General features: G+C 32.4%; 1 protein-coding gene across 4 annotated transcripts in view; it reads left to right on the forward strand.

Moving 5' to 3' along the window:
* Window positions 1-23,545, forward strand: part of LOC125074071 (rho guanine nucleotide exchange factor 11) — a 162,953-nt gene that overhangs the window by 6,383 nt on the left and 133,025 nt on the right. The gene's annotated exons all lie outside the window — the stretch shown is intronic.

Raw genomic sequence — 23,545 nt, forward strand, 5'->3', positions numbered from 1 at the left:
GATTTTAAAATTCTGTATTACTTCATGGTCAGTTTTTACGACTTCAATATGTTTATTTCAATCTTTCCGCACCGAGGAATGTTTGGTATATTAAAGATTCCTTATAGTGAAACCATTAATTACTAACTGTCATCGCGACATTTATAACGGAGCTGACTATACACAAATAGCTAAATTCTTGTGGTTCCTGTATTATTAGATCTAGTTTGTAACTGAGTGGATTGTGGACCATATCGATATGTTTACTGTACTGTAGTCGAAGTAATAAGAGTACTTCGTTGCTCTTTGACCACAGAATCTCGTAAGCTAAGGTCGTATCTATTTGATATTGAACGTATGCTATGAGACCTAGTAAAATGTTCCCAACTATAAGCATTACATTTGCAAGTATTAAATCTAGACTAGCTTACGTTTTCTATAGAAGAATTGTTGACTGGTTTATTACTTAGATATTAATAAAAATAATATGTAACTCACGCTTGTCACGTCAATAGTCTAAGTTAAAAGCATACGCATATAAAAATACGCAATATACGAAATTAGTCTGAAACGCACTTTATATTCTGGTATAAGTTTTATGTTTATTGGTTTAGTACTTTTAAGTTAGCCGGTACAAAGAAAAACCGTCTTCTTATACATTGGTTTATTAGCGACCCGCCCCGTCTTCGCATGGGTACAATTTATCAATAAAGATAATTATATGATACAATTGATACCCTATATCACTCGGGAATTATGTAGTTATCTATCAGTGAAAAAAAAAATAGTATTGCATCATAATTTCTGGAGATTACCCAACATACAAACAAACAAATTTACATCTTTATATGTATAGACAGATACAATATTACGTCTAGTTATATTATGTTTTAAAGTTGTCTAGATCTAGATGTTATGATGAAATGAATGATGACTAAACTCGAAGATTATCTAATCAAAATATTTTATATGTACATTGCGAATCTTATGACGCGATTAAGTTAAATAACATAGTTATCTTACTAGTAATTCAATAAACTTTGCCATCATTTTAATTATTCTAATTTTTACGTATAAAGTTTAATTATGTATTAATTTGTCATTTCCGCGTCTTAATTATGACTAATGACCTTTCTTAATGTCATAAATATAACTGTCACGAAAGAAATAGGTACATAGAAGTAAATATCATTCCAATAAAAGATGTCGTAATTTTTACATCGGTGTGATAGACGCCAAGAATGCAACAGTAGTACCGACTTCTGATATTGGCTTTAGTCGTAACTTTTGCAATATTACAATTTCGTTTACAATTATTCATGCATATATATTTAATACCGTGACGCTATGTTTGTTCTGATATTATAAAACGATGACATAATAACCTGGTCACAAGTTGAATAGATTCGTATATTGATAGCGAGTAGGTAGATGAAGAGTTTGGGTATGCGATGCCAAATTGTCTGTTTGGTCCGTAAAAACTGATATTGCAAAAGTATTATATAATATTAATCCTAACTCAAGTTCACTGAGCTTTCATGTACTTGTATAAGACGTCCTGCATGTGTTAGATTAAATTTTACCACATGTATCCCACATTGGTTCAGCGTGCTGAAATAAGCACCAAATTATTTACAATGGGGCCATTAAACGGAAGTACTACATTTACTAGCTGTTACTTTTTACTTTATATCCCATGTGGATGTTATATTCGTGATAAGTGGTCTCATAGACAAGTCTACACAAAACTCTTTCAATTATAAAGAAACTAGCAGACCAAGCCATGCGTTGATGTGACGTTGAATTATATAGTATGATAATGTTTTCCCAAAAACTTCTGAAATACGCTGAATAGAAGCGATTTAATTTCATATGCGGGGACTATTGCGTTATGCGCGTTTAAAAAAAATCATCGATCTTTCTAATTATACAGATAGATAAAATATGGTTACAGATTTTAAACCAGCATATATTATGTTTTGATTGATATAGTTTTTAGAATATAATATTAAAATAGTTATTTAAATAGATTAAGTATATCACTACTATACATTACCACATTCATTTGCATTTAATTATACTAATGACCGCTTTGAATTGTGGATAGGGTCTAGTTCAGATTCACCTAGATCTTATTATCTGTTAGTAAGTTCTGTAGAATTTCTGGATAAATTATCTGGTCAATTATGTATGTATATCCTTAATAAAGGTGACGTCTTTACTTTTACTTTACCTTTCAAAAGATATTTTCTTTTTAACCAGCGAAAATCACAGCCTTACCCTCATCTATATCAGCCTCTAAAATAAAAATTACTTGTATTATTGTTTCTTTAAAAATGTCCTATCATTGGTATATTTACTAGCACACAGTACATAACAAAGTTATCCCATTGACGATAGAACATTGCTTACATGTCCATACTTGCAATTTTTTCTTTTTATCCAAATTTTCTAATTATGGTGTCAACTTACGATGTTTATTATATATGTGTCTGTTTTCATGAATCGCAATCCATTTTCTGTCTAAAGATAACATATTAAATGTCTTTGGAAAACTGTCCGTTCAAATTATTTGTTCCATAATATTATTGGCCCCGCATTGATCTAATTGGTGATTGAAATTGATCGATCACTAAGGTTGCAATAGTTCTATGTTTACTTAATATAGCAAAGCTCGTTCGGTCTTACACAAATTTATTCGGAAATATTTACGAATAATCTTCTACTTCACGCCAATTTTGGATCGTCATGTGAGATTTGGGTGTTATGATCGAAATAAGGGAGATTATAAAATTGGTCAAAATGTTTTGGTATTGTTATGATTATAACTTGTACTTAATAAAGTATAAATGCTTGTTTGATTCACCAAGAGGTTATAACCAAAGAAAAACTCAGAAGAATTCATACATTAGAAGTGGTGCACATATGAATATAATTCTAGGAAATCTGCTATGGTTGCTGTTAAATGTAACACTTCGATGTTTCTTGATAACTAAACAGGTTACTTTTAGTTTTTCGAGATAAAAAAAATAAATAACATATTTAGGTAGTTAATAAGGTTTATCGATGGTATATGGTATATTTAGGTAGTTAATAAGGTTTATGATGGATATTACGATAAATTTAACATTTAACTTTTTAAGTAAGTTTTATTAAATATCAATCAAGCATTAACTCAGTTAATTCCTCAAAAAATCAATTAAAATTAATCAATTAGTTTCTTGGGAATGTTTCAATGGGAAACTACTGATAGAATAAATCTTTTAATATTATCAGCCAAATTGTTTAGTGTACATCATTTAGGGTTGTTTTTTTTCAATTAGAAATAATAGAAGAAAAAGGTAGAATAGAAAACAGATGCTGTAATCGTGAATGCATTTTTTGCATTTTTGGAAGTTTAGAGAAATTGTATGCTGCTTGAAGTTTTTATGTTTAAATAAATATATATGAAAATTAAAACTGTTGTTGTATATGTTGCCTATATTGATTTAAAAAAAGTAATGGGTCATGGTCGCGTCTCAATTAACTTTCAGATCTACGTGTCCAATAATTGAGTTCTCGATAGTACTTCGAGCGAATTCTCTGTTCCGTGGAAGAATCAATTATGTTCTGGCCACTGGGCAAAACCGGTCTCGAAATCTTGCGCAAGCGACATCTATCATTCGACGGATTTATTATGGTCGATATCTGTATCTTTGTAAAACTGACACTTCGTATTATATTGTAGTGTCTTTATTCACATAAACATTGTTACCTTATATATAGTATGTTCGAACAAGGTTATTACTCCAAAAATTTACTTTCCTCGTGTTTCTGATTGGTAGTAGTATTAGTATTATTAGAAATCTTTAAATAAAACAATCTAATACCTTTACTAACCTTTAATACCTTTACTATTTTTTTAAATTATCCAATATGACTTACGTGGCGCCTATTTTAGCATGTAACTTTTACGCAACCTACTAGATCTGTGCTAAGTTTCAGTTCAATCGTATCAACGATGCGTGAACGCATATGGTACCACTAAAAACAATCATCAATTTGTATGTATAGAGAAAACTTTTATTGACTGATTGCCTCGTCGCTGTAGAATTTAATTTGTATAACTATGAGATATTTGTTGGTAATGAAGGTCAGTCTAGTATTTGTTTGGTCTACCAAGTCCTAGTGCTTCGACCACAATATCTGATATTTCAAAACTAAATCTTTCGTTCTTAAGAATGAGGTCATTGTTATCGAAACTAACACGTAACTTATTAGTTTTCAATACTTGTTTATTCTTGTTATTTATGATATTTCAAAATTAATAAGTAACTGATAAAATATACTATGTGATAATACAAATTCTGTTTAGAACTGCGAATGCAATACAAATAAATCGGGGAGAGATGGTAATAAATATAAAAGTTATAACGGGGTTTATTAGAATAACATACAATGCAACATTTGTTTTGTTTTAAATAGGTTGGCAGACTGGCAAATGGGTCAGGTGATTGTAAGTTGTCACCACAGCCAACCACTCTAAGAAACATTCCTTACACCGTCAATGCGTTACATTCAAAATGGTACTCAACAATGTATTACTTAAATCTTCGGAATGTTGCTGACTCCGAACACTTGCCGCCATCGCCAACGGCCTAGCCTAGTCAACTAATTAACGAGCGCTTTTTGAAATTGGTCATTAAAAATTCCCTTGAATTTTCATTAAAGCTTCCTTATTACCATTGTTTAAATTTTGCAATATACATATCTACCTATGCACCTATTTAACGCACTTAGTGATCTAAGGTCAGAATAATTGACAACTCCGCTTGAGTTGACTATGTTATATTCAATATGTTGGTACTCGTTGATTTTCAATACTTATACCCTATTTCTTCTAGAATATATTTTTATCACCAAGTAAAATAACGTATTTTTTGGGAAATTTCAATTTCCTTTCTGTTTATCAATACGTCATATTTCGTCATTATTCTAAAAAGTAAATATAAGTCTAAGACTTATTAAATGTTCCATCGATGGGCTCTCCATTTGGAGCTTATTCCACTACGCTGCCGCAGAACTGCACTCGACACCTGCAGGGAGTGATGTTGAGACACAAATTAAAATCATGAGACCTCAGTGGTGCTCGGTCAGATTTTAACCCACAAGCTTCGGTTAAGACTAACGTTATAACCACTGGCCATCTTTGTTTTTGATAACGTGGATATCGCAATTTTTCTATCGAATCTACCCTTTTGATTGATTTCATCATCTCGATCTTGTAATGTATAAAAGAGTGGAGGTCATAAATGCGATTTCAGTCTATGCTCTATTTAAAGCAGTTAGTTTTCAGCTCATGTTACGACTATGATTTATACGAGAGAGTTTGAATATTGTGCGTTAAAATCGTAAGTTTTAATCTTATCAGATGAAGAAACGAAGTTATAACCCGTATTAGGTACGTCTCTTACACAGCAGGATTCCTAGAAAGCAACGTTAAGTAACCTATATTTCTAAGAATATGCTAATCGAATTAGTGGGAAGCCGGAGTCGTCTCGACGTTCAAGAAAATATGCAAGATGTATAATATACTTAATTTAAGATAAGGAAGCAGAACATCAGATTGAGAAACTGGAGGGAGAGTACTGGAGATTTTGTGTTTCTCATTATCCTTGTTATTGAACTGAATAAAAATGATTCCGCTTTCCTTAACTGAGCTGTGTCATCATTTTTTTTTTTGTAATTACGTGACATTTTTTTTGTTTCCGGTAAATTACTTTACGCGTCCCGTATGTACGGGGGTATGTAGGACGCCATACCCAATGAAACAGCGCTACCCTAGGCGTTTTTGAAGGTCGCCATGATACGCTAAGGTGACGTCAAAGCTGCAATCTAAGAACATAAATTACCGTTTTGTATGGAATGACTATGGAATTATGCCATATGTCCTAAACAAACATAAGCAAACAATAACAATCTTAATATCTATAAAGTTTTGCAGAGAATTTGACGGTGAAATATTTCAATCGTTGTAATTCATAAATTTTAGCCCACTTTTAACTTGTAAACCACCCACTGCCCGGTATATGTAGACCATCTGTCTCGCTATCTTTTACGATCCTGTGCTCTCTTTATCCACAATAACGTCCGTTTTAGCTTCGTCTAAATAAATAATTCTCTGACAATGTTAATACGTTTACCACTTAAAGATCCGGCCGGTGCTACTTGAATTATAAGCAGATGTACAATGTTGCAGCGTAAGACTTTTACGTTTTGCTTTAGTGGTGGAGCTTATAAGGTTACAACATAATAAAGTTGTGAAAAAAAAAACAACGTGCGATTCCGTGTCGCATATCAATGTGGCTGCAACAGTTGAAAAGACGAGGAAACAAGGCCGCGTATCTCAGAGATATACACGAAGCGCATCGCGAACAACTAGATCTGTTTAAATGTTTGGTTAAGGCTTGGCAGTGATTATTATAATTAAAATTTTAATGAATATATATCTATATTAACATAAAACGAAATAGCCAAGTTGACACGAGATACAGTCGAGAAATGTTTCTTTATTTAAAAATAACGTACTAATTAATTATTTGATTTATTATTGATTAGTCGTGTTTTAATAATTTGTAAATGTGTTAATTAACCTTCTAGAGTCTAATGTCAGATAAAATATCTAGCAGGACACGTTTCTACGCGATAAGAGTTTGATCAACGAAATTTAACATTCGTCTCCGAAACCTTTTAAATTTTGACAAAAACTGAGTTCGGACGCGACTTTTATGGCTTCATTAAATATGCAACAGCGGGCTATTTTTTTGCCAATTATTTAAGAAATGGAACGAATCTGAATACGTAGAAGGTTATCAGAAACCCCTTTGACATGATAAGATAAAAAATATGTTAGTATAGCTTTATTTAATGTGCCATATACCTACTGAATTTAAAGAATCCTTTAGGTACGTCCTTATTTATACTTAACTCATCAAATATTCTACTGCCAAACACGAATGCTTATATTGCGGTGTTCTGGTATGAAGACTGAGTGAGCCAATGTATTTAAAGGTACAAGGGATGTGTCAACGTTTTCCAGTATATTTTACAATGCCAATGCGAATGTCGATTGCTTATTAGTATGTGGCCAATTTTTGCCCTACAATTTTAAACAAATCGATGGATGTTTGTTACTCAATCAAATATTTGCTATATAGGCTGTTTTTTATGCCGAAAAAATATAATACAGACGGAATAATGTAACCTTATGGCAGGAAAGGCAGGCACTAAACACAGGCAGGCAGGAAACTAGTAATTTATGTACTTAATTACTATAATATATATTTTCGCTTAAACAAAATGCTAATGTCATAAAGTCAGTGTACTTGGTGTGTGCGACTTACTAATTAATTAATCATTCTTAATTGCTTATTAGCTTAAAACAAACATTTGATCGAAATAATTTAAAAGTAGCGACGTTTTAACGGTACAGTGACTTAAGACATGTACTGGCTACCGAGTAACGGATGTTGCGTCAATATGAACCAAAGAGAATATTTATATACACGTGTTTTTACTCTGTGATAGTATTCGTTGAAATATAAATAACCAGTAGGTCGACGCCTGTTAATTGAAGACTATAGCTAGCTCATACGTCAGTATTTACGTGCGTCGTCGCGAAAAATATTCGGTCTAAGTAAAATGTGCCGGCTAGATGTCGAACAATAATGAGACCTTTAGTATTAGTAATAAGATCGAAAATTAAATATTAGAATGTTTCAGGTTTTTGGTTTTGTAGGTTCATGTAGGTTTTGATTTAATATTAGTAACTGTGGCGATCGGCCCACTGATAGTCTACTTTGGTGATATTTTTGTAATGCAAAATTTTTTCTAGGTTGATCAAATTAGTACAAGCTGTGTGATTCAATATATAGAAACCTCTTATTTATCCTATTATGTAGATAAAATAAGGTTGTATATAAAATGATTAATAGAAATGGGACCACGTTCTATTCTTAACTTCTCACCCTTGCCTTATTTATCATGGTCCATTTCTGTTTGAATCATTAGACGAGCGTTAATTATAATAGTCCTAACATGAAACACGCATAAGCGGTCTTTGATATAATAGACATTAATTTTTTTTAACGAGCCATAAACCAAAAGAAAAAACAGAGAGTTGTATTTCACGTGCAGAAATTTAATCGATTTAATGCATCATTTGTTTCACTTTTGTAAGCATAGATTAAAGAGTAATAAACTTTTATATAGGCAATATAAAAATACGCTTTGATTACGACAGGTTCCAGTACATTACGACATTCTACGACGTGCCAGAGATCAAGTATAGGCATCCGCTGCAGCTGAGAACTACGTAATGCCTCTACGACCCTGCGAACGATTATTAAATCAATTATCCACCGAACTAGAAACGCAGTAACACTGGCAACAGTAAACATAAGTTGTTTTCATAACCTGTGAGGTTACAATGATGCTCCGTTTGCATATTACGTCAAAAATGTTGGTATAACGGCCTTGCGGTCCTCGGCTGTGAGGAAATTAAAAAAAATAAAATGCCTTTCGCATTTCGCGCGTCGGTGTCATTCCCATGCAATGAGTCACGTCGGGCGGACGTCTCTGTTGTTTCGGGTTTATCGGGTTATCGTGATAATTGTTTGTTTTTATATCCAATGCTTTGTAGTGCCGATTGATGTTAATTAATAGCATTGGAAAATTATACTTAATGATAAACAATACATTTTCTATGTTGTTTTCGTTGACTTCGTTGATAATAAAATTACGTTCTTTATTTCAAACTTTGTAAGTAATTAGCACTGCTCTTCGTTATGAAATATATGTATGAAGTACGACCACGTTCTCAGAATTTATCATATAATTATAAACGTTGCAATTTATGTATAATATATTATTATAAATGCGTAAATATCTCTGTCCGTCTGTTTGTGACCTTATCAGCACTTGACCAATGTGTCGGTCAAATTAAATTTGACATTGAAATAGTCCTAGGTGTCTGGATATGAACATAGATTGTAAATAACAAAGTATATAGTTTTATGAAACACAGCTACAAACATTTTAAACTATGCATAAAATCGAGTTAAATGCATATAACATTTAAAAATTCTTTCGACTTTGCAGTGTCTGGCGTTATCGTCAATATTAATATTAACAAATAAGATAACAAATGTTTGTAAAGCCATCCTGTTATTCTAGTTCAATAATAAATGTTATACATATGAGTAAAAATGTTAAAAATTTAATACGTCATTTTAAAGGAGAGTATCTTTTTTATTCTCCCTTATAATAGCCATAGTCGAAGTTATCAAGCGGTAGAGTACCCATGAGATAGACGCAATTAGATTTCCTTTGTAGATTTTATTTGTACACCACTGAAAGAAAGTCAAGCGAGCCAGACTGACGTCACGACCACAAACATTTTGCCAAGTCTAATAAGAAGAAGAATACCTAAAATAACAGGAAATAAAACAAGCTGCATATTATTACTAGCGACCCGCCCCGGCATCGCACGGATGTAAATAAAATATAACTTGTACCCTATAACACTGAGGTATAATGTAGCTTTCTAACAGTGAAAACGTGTTTAGAAGTGGATGGATTAGTTACGGAGAATACCCTCTGCACAAAAACAAACAATTTTTAATATCAGTCTTTATAATATATTTTGATGACCTTAAATAAACAACTGAATTTGGTACACCTCATCAAATCTATTCGATACTGACGTTTCCTTAATTAACTAAACGTTTGACTCTTAAATTATAATGCTAAATTAATATTATTGTATCAATACTGTTGATTTAGTTATAATATGAAATTATCTGGCGACCGAAGTCGCGCCATTGATCCAACACTGATGATGTCATTGAAATGAACGATAAAGTCACGTTAACATTAATATGTCATGTTTAACAGCTTTGCCTTCTGGCTATTGATATAGAGAAGAAAATCCAGCTCGTTTCGGACCTTGCTTTGCCAGATAAATCACTATAATGGTCGCCCATAGTAATATTTCAACGTTAGCCTTTAAACGTTCGGTTAATTCAAATTGATATTGCTGTACTAATGTTGCACTACTTACTTTGGAGTAATTATAGTCCACAAAGCGAAACATCATATATATCTTTGTGGTGTTTCGCGAAATTTGTTGCAAGACACACAAACATCAGAAACTAGTTCAGAAGCCATAACTTGTGGACTTAGAGCATCCCAGTCTTTAATGATGACTATGTTTGATAGGTATTTAATATTGTTATGAGACTTTTTTGATATTGATGCAAATGTTTGTATGTATGTATAACTAAGACTCAAAATCGTAAGGCTCTTTTGATATCGGTGAGTATGACTCAACGGATTGAGTTCATCAATTGTTAAAATTTACCGGTTTAAACAGATTATTTTAAAGAGCAACCCAGCTGTATTAACCGTCCCTCGACCAGGTTAATAATAACTACTCTACCTTTTACCTAGAGCTGTTAAGGATACAATATATTCCAATATTCGACGAAAATGTTATCATGACTAATCTATAACAATACTAATTTTATAAATGCGAAAGTATCTCTGTTTATAATATAGTTTGAGTCCCCGGGAAGGTAAGGTAGGCTAATTCTTTAAGTCACCCCTCGAGGGTGTGAAAAGTTGGGTGACGGTTTGTGTGCTATAGTGTTTTTTGTATATTTCGTGCGAGTAATGTTCTTAGGTTTAGTTTGTTTTGAATAAATTATAAAAGTTTCGACTATCTGTCTATGATGCAAAGACATAGAGTTCGAGATTCAAGGTCATGAATATGAGTTAGAAAAGAAAAATAATAATAACATCATAGCCTATTTAGGTTTACACGCCGAGATGTTGCCATTGTTAATATTATGACAAAATGAAAAAAGACGTGTTCCAATTCTATGGATAAGAATCTTGTGAATTTGTGCTGTATTTGCAGATGATATAAAAAGTTTAAGAAGTGCATCGTAAAAACTTTCACTTGTACACTTAAGAGGATTGGAATGCATTGTTAAACCAAGTAGGTATTTCAATTATTTGAGGATTAATCCACTTGCGGTTTTTAAGAGATGACTTTCTAAATCCCTATTATATGCTGATAAATTCTTATTGGACGTAATTTTAGTCGGTATAATTTACAAATTAAAATTAATTTTGGTTTTCCTCAATTGCTTATAAATTGAATAAAACTATTTAAACGATTTTATATTACGTATTTTAATTATTTTTAGCATCCTGTCATTTTAACCAATTTTCTGTGATCGTTATCACGAACCGATCGAGGACAAAATGTTCTGTCACGAATTCAAAGACTATTTACAATCAACGTCAGTTATTACAACCTTAGTCAGTCTTGTGTAACATTCCGAATGCACGCAGAAGACACTTAAATTACCGTATGAGATAAATTAGTATACAAATATCAGTGACGTTCCTATTTTCGTATGAATGTCGTCTTTGGGTTTCTTTACTTTTTGTTTCATATAACGTGCAATCTGATAATAAGTGACACCGCTAGCCATAACCTTTGGTACTGTAAATAATATTATTAATATCTCATATCACCAAAGCGCCACCAACTTTGCTAACTAAAATGTTATTTCTCTTGTGGGTGTAGTTGCTCGCTTCATGTTTCAAGCCGAAATAGATAATACTAAGTGCTGCTTTTAGAGAATCTTTTTCATTAAAGATATAATATATATATGCAAATGTACAAACAATTAGACATGATCTTTGTATAAGACTTATGATATTATAACGCATTTCACTGTGTGATATGGTTTCACAGGTATTTAATGTATCTTAAAATATTTCAAAATACATATCAGGACTATGTCTTCGTAATTAATAATTTAGAAAAAGCTTCTTTTTATATCTAAGTTGAATCTATCTGTAATTCAAAGAATGTAAGAGAAAATACATGAATTAGGTATTTGGAAATTCCTTTTCTAGCAGAATTTCCGAAATCGATAACCATGAGCCGTGGTTAGTTAACTTCTCTTTTTAATGTTAAGTATACTACATATATCCTACATGTGTCGATGTTGTTTCACCAGTTTTTTGTACCACAAAATAAACCACAGCCTTACATTCCAGCGTAATGATAAACCTTCAAAGAATTTCAGTTCGTTTTAAGTGTTCCGCGGGATATTAATTAACATAAATATAAAATACATGACTCACGTAATATCATCCTAATTGTATCCTAGCTTAATTTACAATTATCTATTAGGGTTGAGACGTTAATTAAGAACAAAATAGTCAATACAGTAAAAATCAAATAATTAAACTTCGAATCGAATCGAAAAATAAGGCCAAAATATATCGCTATCAATTTTATTGACCAGCACTTTTTCATTTTACAGAATAAAGCTACAACCTGCTCGGAATGTAGATTCTACTGAGAAGAACCGACAGATATTCAGTAGTATTTTAACTATAATTCCATTGATAAATATCAAACATCTTTAAGAGATAATTCTTAATAAAAATGATTATTTAAGACGAGTAGAGAAATTTAAACCATCACAGGAATGTCGATAAATAATTGCGATTCAACTTCGGAATTCTGCAAATATTCTTCGTGTGTGATTAAACCATTAAGAGAGGTTATTGATCTTTATTGCATTTAAAATAATCAGTTAATGCGACTGACCGATAATCGTAATATATGCAATGGGTACATATATTTAACACCAATAACTTGGATTTGTGGGTCATTGATTTATCGATCCCCTTCGCACACTTTCTCATAAAATTATTATGCGGTCTTCGTATTGTGTGGTTACAACTATTTATAATATAGCTTGAAAATTACTAAGCGCATTGCTTTTTTTAACTTTAGTGGTATCATAAGTAATGATCGTTATTATTTATATAATGATGAATTTCTATGCAGATAACGTTTTAAAGATTTGTCAGCCTCGTTGCGAGTCTCATCCTGTTACAACTTACAACGTAAAAAAATCTCTGTAAATTGTAATTGTAAATCGGCTGTGCATTAGTGAAATACGTGTCTTACATTATTCACATAATGTGATTATTATATTAGTAGTGTGCTCCTGGACAAATACCTAAATCTAAGCTACCTACAACTGTCTACAATCCAGTAGTATCCTCTCCGTCATCAAAAGCTAAGAGATTGTTTACGCAGGGGGCTCATCTGTCACGGTAGTATGCATAAGCGATCCCTTGATCCCAAGGAGGCGAAGTGGGTACCACTGGGTTTTTAGTGGATATTCCGGTGTAGTTGGCGTCGGTCATATAACACCAGATAGAGTCCTATAGGCTCTGGGGACTATGAAATATGGGAGATAATGGACTATGGACTTCAAGTGGTCCCCCACGCGTTAATGCATCTTGCCAGCCTAAAACAAGGGTTATTATCTAACAGTCATTCTGATACTAGTGAATCCCAGTAATTAATCAGATCTCATTCGGGATAGAAGAATTGTAATCTATTCGTACTACTATTTATCAAATTGAAAAAGGTATTGATAGTATATTTATATCAAACCATTTGTGCATTTTACAAACAAGTGACGCTGAGCATTCTACACGTTTAGAGAATATTTATATTCAATTGGTAGCCCTGCCTGTACCGTGGGATCGTGATATAAATTGTTGTTATGTGTTAGTTTATGCTTTCGCGTGAGTCATACGAGGATTGAAGTGGACATGACTCTAGATCCAGTGATGACTGCATTGCTGTAATTATATCCTCCCCCTCGATTACTATTTTACGATGTGTGAATAAGAATCGAGATTTATTGTGAGCCTAATGTATGGTTTACTTGGAAATAAAACGCTCGCTATTTGTAATCTTGGAGTTAGAGACTCCCTTCGGGATGTTTTAGTAATGTTGGTATGACGGTAGTGTCAAACTATAATTCAAGACTTGAGTGGCTTAAGGTGATATGTAAAATTTTGTAAAAAAAATAATTTTATGTCATAACACCTGTCAATTATGATTTGAAATTGTTTTTTTAACATAGTGTTACTTGTTATGTGCATTCATACATCCACTCATGATTTCATTTGTAATAATATGATGTATATCTACAGTTGAATCGGCGATTTTAACGGCAAATTTCGATTTTATACTAAAATACCACAGACCTTGACTTGGATTTAGTACTTAATCGTTGACTTTCATACAGGATAAATACATTTGATTGTATTCGGTTATTATATATGATTAATAAAAAAGAGTAACTACTGAGTTTCTTGCCGGTTCTTTCGGTAGAATTTACATTCCCCACCGGTGGTAACTTTATATTAAAATTGTTCTGAAAGGACGATTTATAAGTGCTTGTATATGTATACGATTTAAAAGTGATATATTCAGATTTGAATTCATTGAAAATTAAAATGTGTCTTCCAACTTTAAATATTATATATATAATTACACGTTCATTGTGGAAAAATAACATAGCTTATATGGAAACATTTTAAACTCCAATTGTATCAATTGTACTCCACTAGTAACAGGAACTCAGATAAAACGATTTGTGATAAGCGTTTGACGGAACAGTAATGTCATATTCGTTTTATTACACGATATCCTAGTAATTGAGCTTGCTATACAATACATACATATTATATACGTATAAGAATGTTATGAGTAATTATTTGGTGGCAGTCCTTTGTGGAAGACCGTCTCGAGAAATCAGACCTCATTATTTATTCGACCGCTATACAGCATTACATGGTATTGTTGCGTTGCGGTTGGAAGGGTTAGTGAGCTAGTGTAATTACAGGCACGAGGGACATATCCATCTTAGTTACCAAGATTAAGTAAGGGATGTTTAGTACTTTATGTCAAATGTCTATGGACGGCGGTGACCACTCACCAACGGGTCGTCCGTTTGCTTGCTGCCGAACTATTTTAAATATCTTAATGGGGGGGGGGGATTGTATAGTTTTGTATGTATATTCTGTCTACAATGAGGCGTAATCGATACTATCTTTATATTTAACTCGAGTCGGCGTCGGGCAGTCTGGGAGGAATCGTCGCTTATAATCACCGCCATTAAAAAACATTTACCATCGTGTCTCTGAACGATACAGCATAAAAAAGGTCATAACCTATATTTGGACAGCTGCGAGACCAAATTTTAAAGAGGAAGATCATCATTAACGTTTAGTGTACTTAAGTATGTGGCTGTCATAATAAAAATAATTGTCTCGTTTTAACTACAAGATCGACTTAAGCAATTATTACTAATGCTATTTAAAGAATATATCGCAGATTTAAATACGTTATTTCAACGTCTCCTTTGTTCTTTTTAATGTGAGAATGCGGTTTTGGAGAAGGCGTTATGAAAATACAATTGTATTGTTTTTTTTTTTGTTACAAAAAGTTTTAGCCGTACTTTCCTATAACATGGTACGATCAAGAAAGTTAAATTCGCATAGTTACAATTAAATATATATTTTTTAATGATTGAAAGAAAGAATATTGTTAAGCTAATTTCTATGCAATGCCCAACCTTATGGCAACGAGTGAAATTTGATATGCAACAGAGTCCACGTCTATTACACCAGGTACGTGATAATGTTATAATTTAAAGCCTCGCACCTTATTTGGATTCAGTGATGACCGCTGTTCGTCATCAGAATACGAGGATGCCTCTTCGTATGCATCGCATTGATATCAGATAACCGATGACCTGATTGGTCTTCGAAAGTATTTTAATGCAGCTTGCTTTCTCTTGTTTGTAAATAAAATGTCGTGATTGTTTTCAACGTGTCATAAACTTTAAAGATTGCATTTTAAATAGAATATATTATATTATGAAGTATTATACATAGTTATTGATAGTCAAGGCAAAAAACTACCATCGATTCGAAAAAACCATGAGAAGAACCGGTATAAGAAACTAAGCGGCAACAAAACAAATTTTCTTCTTCTTTAACAAAATTTAAAAATTGTTAGTAATATTAATTAAGAAGAGACTGTCGTTGTTTCTCTTAAGTTTTTCAGTACCTCGTAAATATTATATATTTTTTTAAAGCAACAACGACAGTTTTTTTCTTTTCTGAGATCCTGTTGTAAATATTTACTGTTATAATAAGGTTTTGGTGGAATCATAATTAAATTTTTCAACAATGTTGAATAATTTTAGCAAATTCAACGTTTAGACTTAAAAGTAAATCTTTTAAAATTCAATTTTAGAACATGTTCGACGAATTAACGTTACTTCTTAGAGTGCTGCTTAAATTAAACTTAGCCCGCTACGCTTACTTTATGAAATGAACACACGACACTGAAAAAGCTAGCCATTTGTCTAGATCTGGACATAGCATCATAGTCAGCGAGCGGGACGCGCACGCGCGGACCGCTGCCAAGTGCGACAGTTCCAGCGAGATTCATTGTTATATAACAAGCTGAATATGTATATTGTTATAGTTTTTGTCTGTCTGGCTTTTATCTGCTCTGACGTCGTTGCTGTCTGGTTCTTTTTGGGCTATCCTTGATTTATGTAAGGTTTTTTATTTCTGTCAACACGCGTTGAAAAATGAATCCATTAATGCTGGGAATATTTGAGAATATTTTAAGGACTTTTGTTTTATATAAATGACTAGTGACCTGCACCGGCTTCACACGGGTGCAAAGATGATACTAAATATACTACAGAATGTCTTTGTATTTTCAACGTTCACAGCTTTTTGTCATTAGACAATATAAACTGCAATATCTCTGCATTTTAAATCTGTAATATCTTCGAAAATATTCATTTAAATTACATGCTGTAAAGGGCTATATTGGTCTATATTAAATGCAAAATGTATTTAGGGTACTTAATTGATAATAGTAGTATTAATGCTGTATAGCTTATAATCGCATCGTAAGTTAGCCTTTTACGATATATTTCGTAAAAAGGATAAAAACTGGTTATTGTGGGCTATCCCTTAGAGATAGACATATTATAATACCGCAGTTTTTTGTAGACCTTTTTAAGGTGTATAATACTGTAGTACATTATTTTGATCTATCTTGTTCACCGCCGTTTGCAATGTAAGCCCAAAAAAATATAAACCTTCCTCTTGAATCACTGTAATCTATTAAAGAGAACCGTATCAAATCCGTTTTGTTTATTAAAGGTCTAAGTATACACAGGGACAGACAGACAGTGGGAAGCGACCTTCTTTTATACTATGTAGTGATTTTTAGGATTAAATGAAAGAAATTTATTAAATCTTCATTCAGCCAAGTAGTCCACTGCTGGACATAGTTATCTCTCAAGCTGCGACTACGAGCCCTTCCCTACTCATAATATCATAGTATAGGTATATCAATAACATTCCATTTTGTTGTGGAGACTGTTTATGAAGTAAAAATAAATATTTGCACCTTTTTTATGACAACAAATATTTTCTCTATCTATAAGTGTATAGATTCGATAAGATTTCATCATAAATTCTAAAATTCTTTACTTCATTGTCTTGATCTAGCAACACAACAAACGCTCTGTGGCCTCGCAGCCTTCGAACCCCTAATCTATCTCAACTAATAAATATGATTCACGTCGTCCGTATGTACATGCAATGATCTCCGCCGTGACGGCTTGAGATATCTGTGTCACAGACATATTCTTCGAGTAACATATTCATTTCTATTAAACTAGCACGGCCTGTTTGTCACGCTTCACTACTTGTTGTATAATATTGTATCACGATGTCGTGTTGCTGTTACGTCTTCATCGAGCGAATTAAGTCATGTGTGTATGTTCGGTGGCTGGAACACGTGTTTCTTCATCAAAGATTGCGGGTTCGAACAGCAAGCAATACTAAGCTTTCATGTGTTAGCTACCCGTCCTTAATGTGCATGTATTTATTGTTAGAAACTGTTTATTGATAAAAACTGCATTCAGATCCGTTGCGTAGTTTAGAAGATCTAAGCGTACAGACGGCGGGCAGGAACATTGCTTTATACTTAGTTATGTCGTTTTCGGTGGTTGAAGAAAACATCGCAAGAAATATTTTCTGAGTCTGCCAAATGTGTATCAACCACTCAGCGTGATGCATTAACTATAAATTTTCCATAAAAGTTAAGGATGACATTGCACATCTGTAGTTCAATTACTGGCTGTTACTTTACTGTGCGAGATTTCAGCAGATCTAATCATTTTGATGACAGCTAATTTGAAATGAAACGAGAATATAGAAAGTCTAAATTATTTTAATAAACATACGAATAGTATTATAATCTTTTAAATATATGATTATAATTATGAAATTGTAATAATATATAATAATTTTAAATTTCTGCGCATATGAAAGTGTTAATTACTCAACGTTAATTTCGATTTTAGCTCGTTTGTTTTCTATATACCAGAAACAATTTTGAGCTTTGGAATTTTATCGGGATTTAAAAAAAAATACCTGTAAGATATTTGATTATTTTTTTTTATGTTTAGAATTCAATCTACGGGTTTGAACCTTTGATCTCGGTTCTATAATGTAAAATTATACTGTTGAACTATAATTTAAAAATATTTTATTAGAATCTGTTTATTTATCTCGTTGTTATCAAACATCTATTCTATTTATTAAAGTTACGTCCATAAAGACGAATTCATGAACATGCCAAAAGTAGCTTATTATCTTGAAATCACGCGCTCTCTCACTCCAAAATAGATCGGTAATATTTCAACGGCTGGAGGTGGACAGGGCTCGATGACAGCTCGCAGACGTTGAAAAGTTTAGCTTGGCCCACGTCACGGTATTGATTTGCTTTTAAATATATTTTCTCGATTAAAAGCACATCATAGGTGCTGTTAATAGAATAATGATATGTTCTGACGTTTAGCCGTTTGGAGTTACACTTTAACTATTTCCAAACTAAAATAAAACTAGACTCCGTGGTCATCAAGCGCAAAGTTTACTGCTTAAGATGGACTTTTAAACTTTGATGGGGACGTTACATGTCGGAATGGAATTTATTTATTTATTTAGCGATTTTTACATTTGTCATTCTTACATAAATGTACAATTACTAGTTGCGCGTTTGAATTTAACAAAAAAGTTATTGTTGCTATCTAAGTTACTCCTTATTACATCAGCTATCTATATAACTATTTATCTGCCAGCAAAAGTTCTGTCAAAATCGGCCCAGCCGTTCCAGATCCGGAACAAACAGACAGACAGACAAAAAAATATAAATTGTAAAAAAATATATTTTGGTATGTGTATCATGTTTATATACACATGCGTTTAGTAAAAAGCGGTAATTTTAATATTACAAATAGACATTCCAATTTTATTATATTACTTTTGCTTGCTACAACACCAAAAGTGAAAAAAAAAAACAAAAACGAAACGAAAAATTAACAAAGATAAAAAAAAAAGTTTTTACATGCACACATATTTCACTTTAAATATGACTCTGATATTAAAACAAATGTTTTAAGACAAATAAAAGTTAACGCAATTTAATAATATAAAGATTGGGATGCGATATTTAAGAATCCGGAACGATCATGTAGCTTCTCTGATACCATACCGGGTAAAATCTTGTTTACTTTCGAATTTGTTCATTAATTATTTCACTATTCTGCCAAGGAGTTGAAGGCATTAAGAGTATGTGTGAATCGACTGAGCCGCAATGCGACTATGTAATTTAATTTCTAGTAGTTTCTTTTGGGTTCCTTGTAGTATTGATTTTCTTTCATTTTAATCCCAGCATGCATCGCTGTTGCTAAATTGTAAAGTGACCTTTGTGCGCAAAAGTTGTTACACCATTAGTGAGTTCATAGCTGACGTTATCCTGCGAATGAAAAGATATTGAAAATTGTAATCGATATAATATATATTATATAGTGTAATGCTTTTAACATTGAGTTAGTGGATTTTTGTGAAGTTACGTCTTAATTCATAGTGACATTTGAAAATGGAGACTTAAATTTTATATTTAACGTCTTTTTGATTCAGGTGCTATTTTTTTACATACGACATAAATGAAAATATGTGTATATCAAAAGATTCGCGGAAGCGTCGACGTGTCGTCATATCCAAGGTTTCCGCAGAATTATATGTCTATTTTTATTCGTTTAATTTTTACAGATGACATAAAATCAGTGCGGAACATTTAAATGACCGCTGTCCCCGCATACCAATGCAAATAAATAAATATGCCACAACTTGGCTTAGTCTACCTTTACTTTTAACCCTCCTGGGCTAGGAGCTTATTCTACCACGCTATTCCAATACTGCTGTATATGCAAAACATGTGAGAGATGCAGATCACAGAGAGTACAGATTTTTGGTTGACACCTGCAGGGTTCTTCACCCACATTAAAACTCAGTGGTGCTTACCCGGGACTGAACCTGGTTCTAATCTTTGGTTAAGACTGGTGTTCTTACCTTGGTCCCCTTTAATGCTATTTGACAACTATCTACTGCTGGATCGATCGCTTTTCGATACTGCTGTTATAACTGTCAGTTACATAAATGCTTCGTGTATAAAAATATTAATAAATATAAAATTATATAAATGACAAAAAAGATTGACAAGAAGTCTTGCCAGATAATCTAGGTAGGGAAAGAAGACTCCAGATAAAACCATAGACAAGGCGATAAGTGCCTTAGACTATATATATGTATATCTTTGACAGTCTATCTAAACATAAATAATCAGAGGTAAGGCAATAATTTATCGCTTTACATTTTATAAAGGTCGGTCTCAAAACACGACAAAAACATACATAATAGACGTCGTAAATCAAACGATCTAAGTTATGGTATTAATGTAAAAACTTGAGCAAAGTTTTGTGTACCGTCATTGCGTTTTCCGACACTTAATCAACTTCCGTTTTAAAACTTGAAGGTTTACAATATACTTGAAGTTTATAATTTATATTGTTAATAGTTTATCAAATTGTACAGTGCGTGAACTGACTTAAATCACACGCAATTATAATATCTATACGTATGTTTGTAATATAAACAATATTACTTTAATAAAGTATATACTAGAACTTTCTAGAACTAGTGAATATATTGAGAACCTTATAGTTTTTAAAAAAATGGCGGACTCATAGACATTACTTTTTTAAAGAGTAAGAGATAGATGTTTCGTCAAATAAAATCTGTATATAACTAAATTCTCTTACGTCCTTTTACAAGTGTGCAGTTGATGTGTATTTTAGGTTATTTCCTGTTTACACATAACTGTTTTAACCAGATACGTGCATCTCAGTAACAGGAGAACCGAATTGAGTCGGTTATCGTCCGGAGGGTTAATTTATATATTCTAGACGGCTCAACTTTGCTTAGTCTGAGTTTTTATTTTATTATAAAAAAAGGAGGGGAACTGGCAAATAGACCAGCTGATGTTTAGTGGTCACCACCGCCCATAGACAGCGCTGAAAGGAATGTTAAGTATTTCCACCACCAATGAACCGATAACCTTGAGAGCTAAGATGTTATGTCCCTTGAATCTGTAGTAATAATAGGTTACTCAGAGACGGGCTTGCAAAGAGCCTATATACTATATTTTATGAATGATTCCTAAAATTTTATAGTTTCAGATCGCGTGTGCGAAATTTCTCATTATTTGCATTTATTTTCGTTAGATTTTTGAGTCTTATGTGTATTATTAATATATTTTATTGGTCAAGGATAAATGAAGATATAAAATTTATGCTGTACGAAAATAAGAAACTTTTATGATTTTATTGTAAACTGAATCTTTTATTGAAATTATTCACTATTATGACGATTAATACCAGCCCAATTTCACGAAGTGATAAATTAAATAAATTAAATATATCATTCAGAGGGCAATTATCCTCAGATTTTAAAAAATAATTACCGTTTTAAACATAAGAAAATCACCAGTAGTTGGTAGTACCTAGGTATAAAGCTTTCCCGTTCGGACACGCTATCGACTCATAGGTCTAATTGAAAATGAAAACTCATTGTATTACATATTACATAGCACATATGTATGTTAATAAAGGTTATAAACTATATAGTAACACTTTATGATCCACATAACTAGTAACTATATAATTACAAGACTATACATTATATTTTTAAGAACGGACTTCTATCCATTTTTAGGTAACGATAATTCTATCTTGTTACCTCAAAATGGATTAAATTTTCAAGTGAATGGAGCGCATTCATGTTCACAATTGGTCGCGGGCTCTAAATTAAAGACGCCGTCGGTTTCAAAAGCTCTGCCATTTGTAATTCATGTCACGCTTTGTGATAAAGAAAATCATTCTGAGAGCATGTTTCCTTAGTAATTTTCATGCCTATATAAGGCTGGCTCTTCTTTATGAGCCTAGACGACGGCCTGGCTCTGAATTTAGGAGATGGTATTTGATTTTTACGACATTGTGTTTTTGTAGTTTTTCCATATAAAAATGATTGACATTGAATTTGTTAATCAGTATCAAAGAGTAGTATATAGTAGTTGTGATGGCCCATTGAATTTTCATGTTCTCAATTTATAAATGATTTCGTGCTCTGCGTTGAAGGAAAATAACGCAAGTAATCCGCATGTATCTAATTTCAATGATATTTAGCTACATATGTATCCAGCAATCGGCACTGGAACAACGCGTAGGAGTTAGCTCCAAATCTTCTCAAATGGAGAAGAGGCCTAAGGATTTTTACAGTTTGTTACTTTTATCAATGATTAAGAGTCTGAGAGCACCTAATTATTAGAACGTCCGAATGTCAACCGATTTTTTGTGATAGGTTGGAGGCTGAAGGTCGTGCTAAATATCTAACGTGTCGGATTAATATCTGCCCCAAGCGTCTCCACTAACTTGCATTGGAGCACCGTGAAATAACCGCAAAACTTTATACTATAAGAGGAACTATCCTTATAATTTTTATTTTAAAGTATGACTGATGGAATCATTTTAAATAATCTTTTATAACTTCAGTCTATGTAAATGTGTGTTTTATTTATTTTCATTCTTGGTGTTATCTAATTTTTTATGCGAACATTGCCGTAGGGAGAAAAAGTCGCATAATTTTTCGCATATCATTGTCTGCGACGAGTTCAGACGTGAAAGTGAAATTTGAATACAAATTGCCTTTTATATTCCGATGTATTGTTCGAGCTAAGTCAATTATTTGCGGATATGTGATGTGTTTATAAAAAATACATTTCAGATTCATATACACATTACTTCCTATTTTTTATTATTCTGAATTGTCAGAGAAATGGCCAACCAGTTGTATGTGATCATCTTTGTCCGAGGACATTGCTATTGTAATATGACTTTAGGAGCGTTTAACTAGACAGCATTAGAAACAATTCAGATGACACACAACTTAATTTGAAAAAAAAAATCACTTTTCATAAACAGTCATTTCATAATTCGCAAGAGATTCGCTTTGCAAATGTTCTGAATCCTAAATTTAGTTTATTTTTCTTACGTAACATGTAACCAATATAGGTATTAAATCAGTTGTTTGTCAAATTATATTTTATGGTACAATATGGAAAAATTAGTCTGGTACATATTTAATTAATTAGACGATTAGACGATAAAATTCGATTCCCGGCCGAGTCGATGTAGTT

Source organism: Vanessa atalanta, chromosome 26 (genome assembly GCF_905147765.1).
Source record: "Vanessa atalanta chromosome 26, ilVanAtal1.2, whole genome shotgun sequence".
NCBI classification, from domain to species: Eukaryota; Metazoa; Arthropoda; class Insecta; order Lepidoptera; family Nymphalidae; genus Vanessa; species Vanessa atalanta.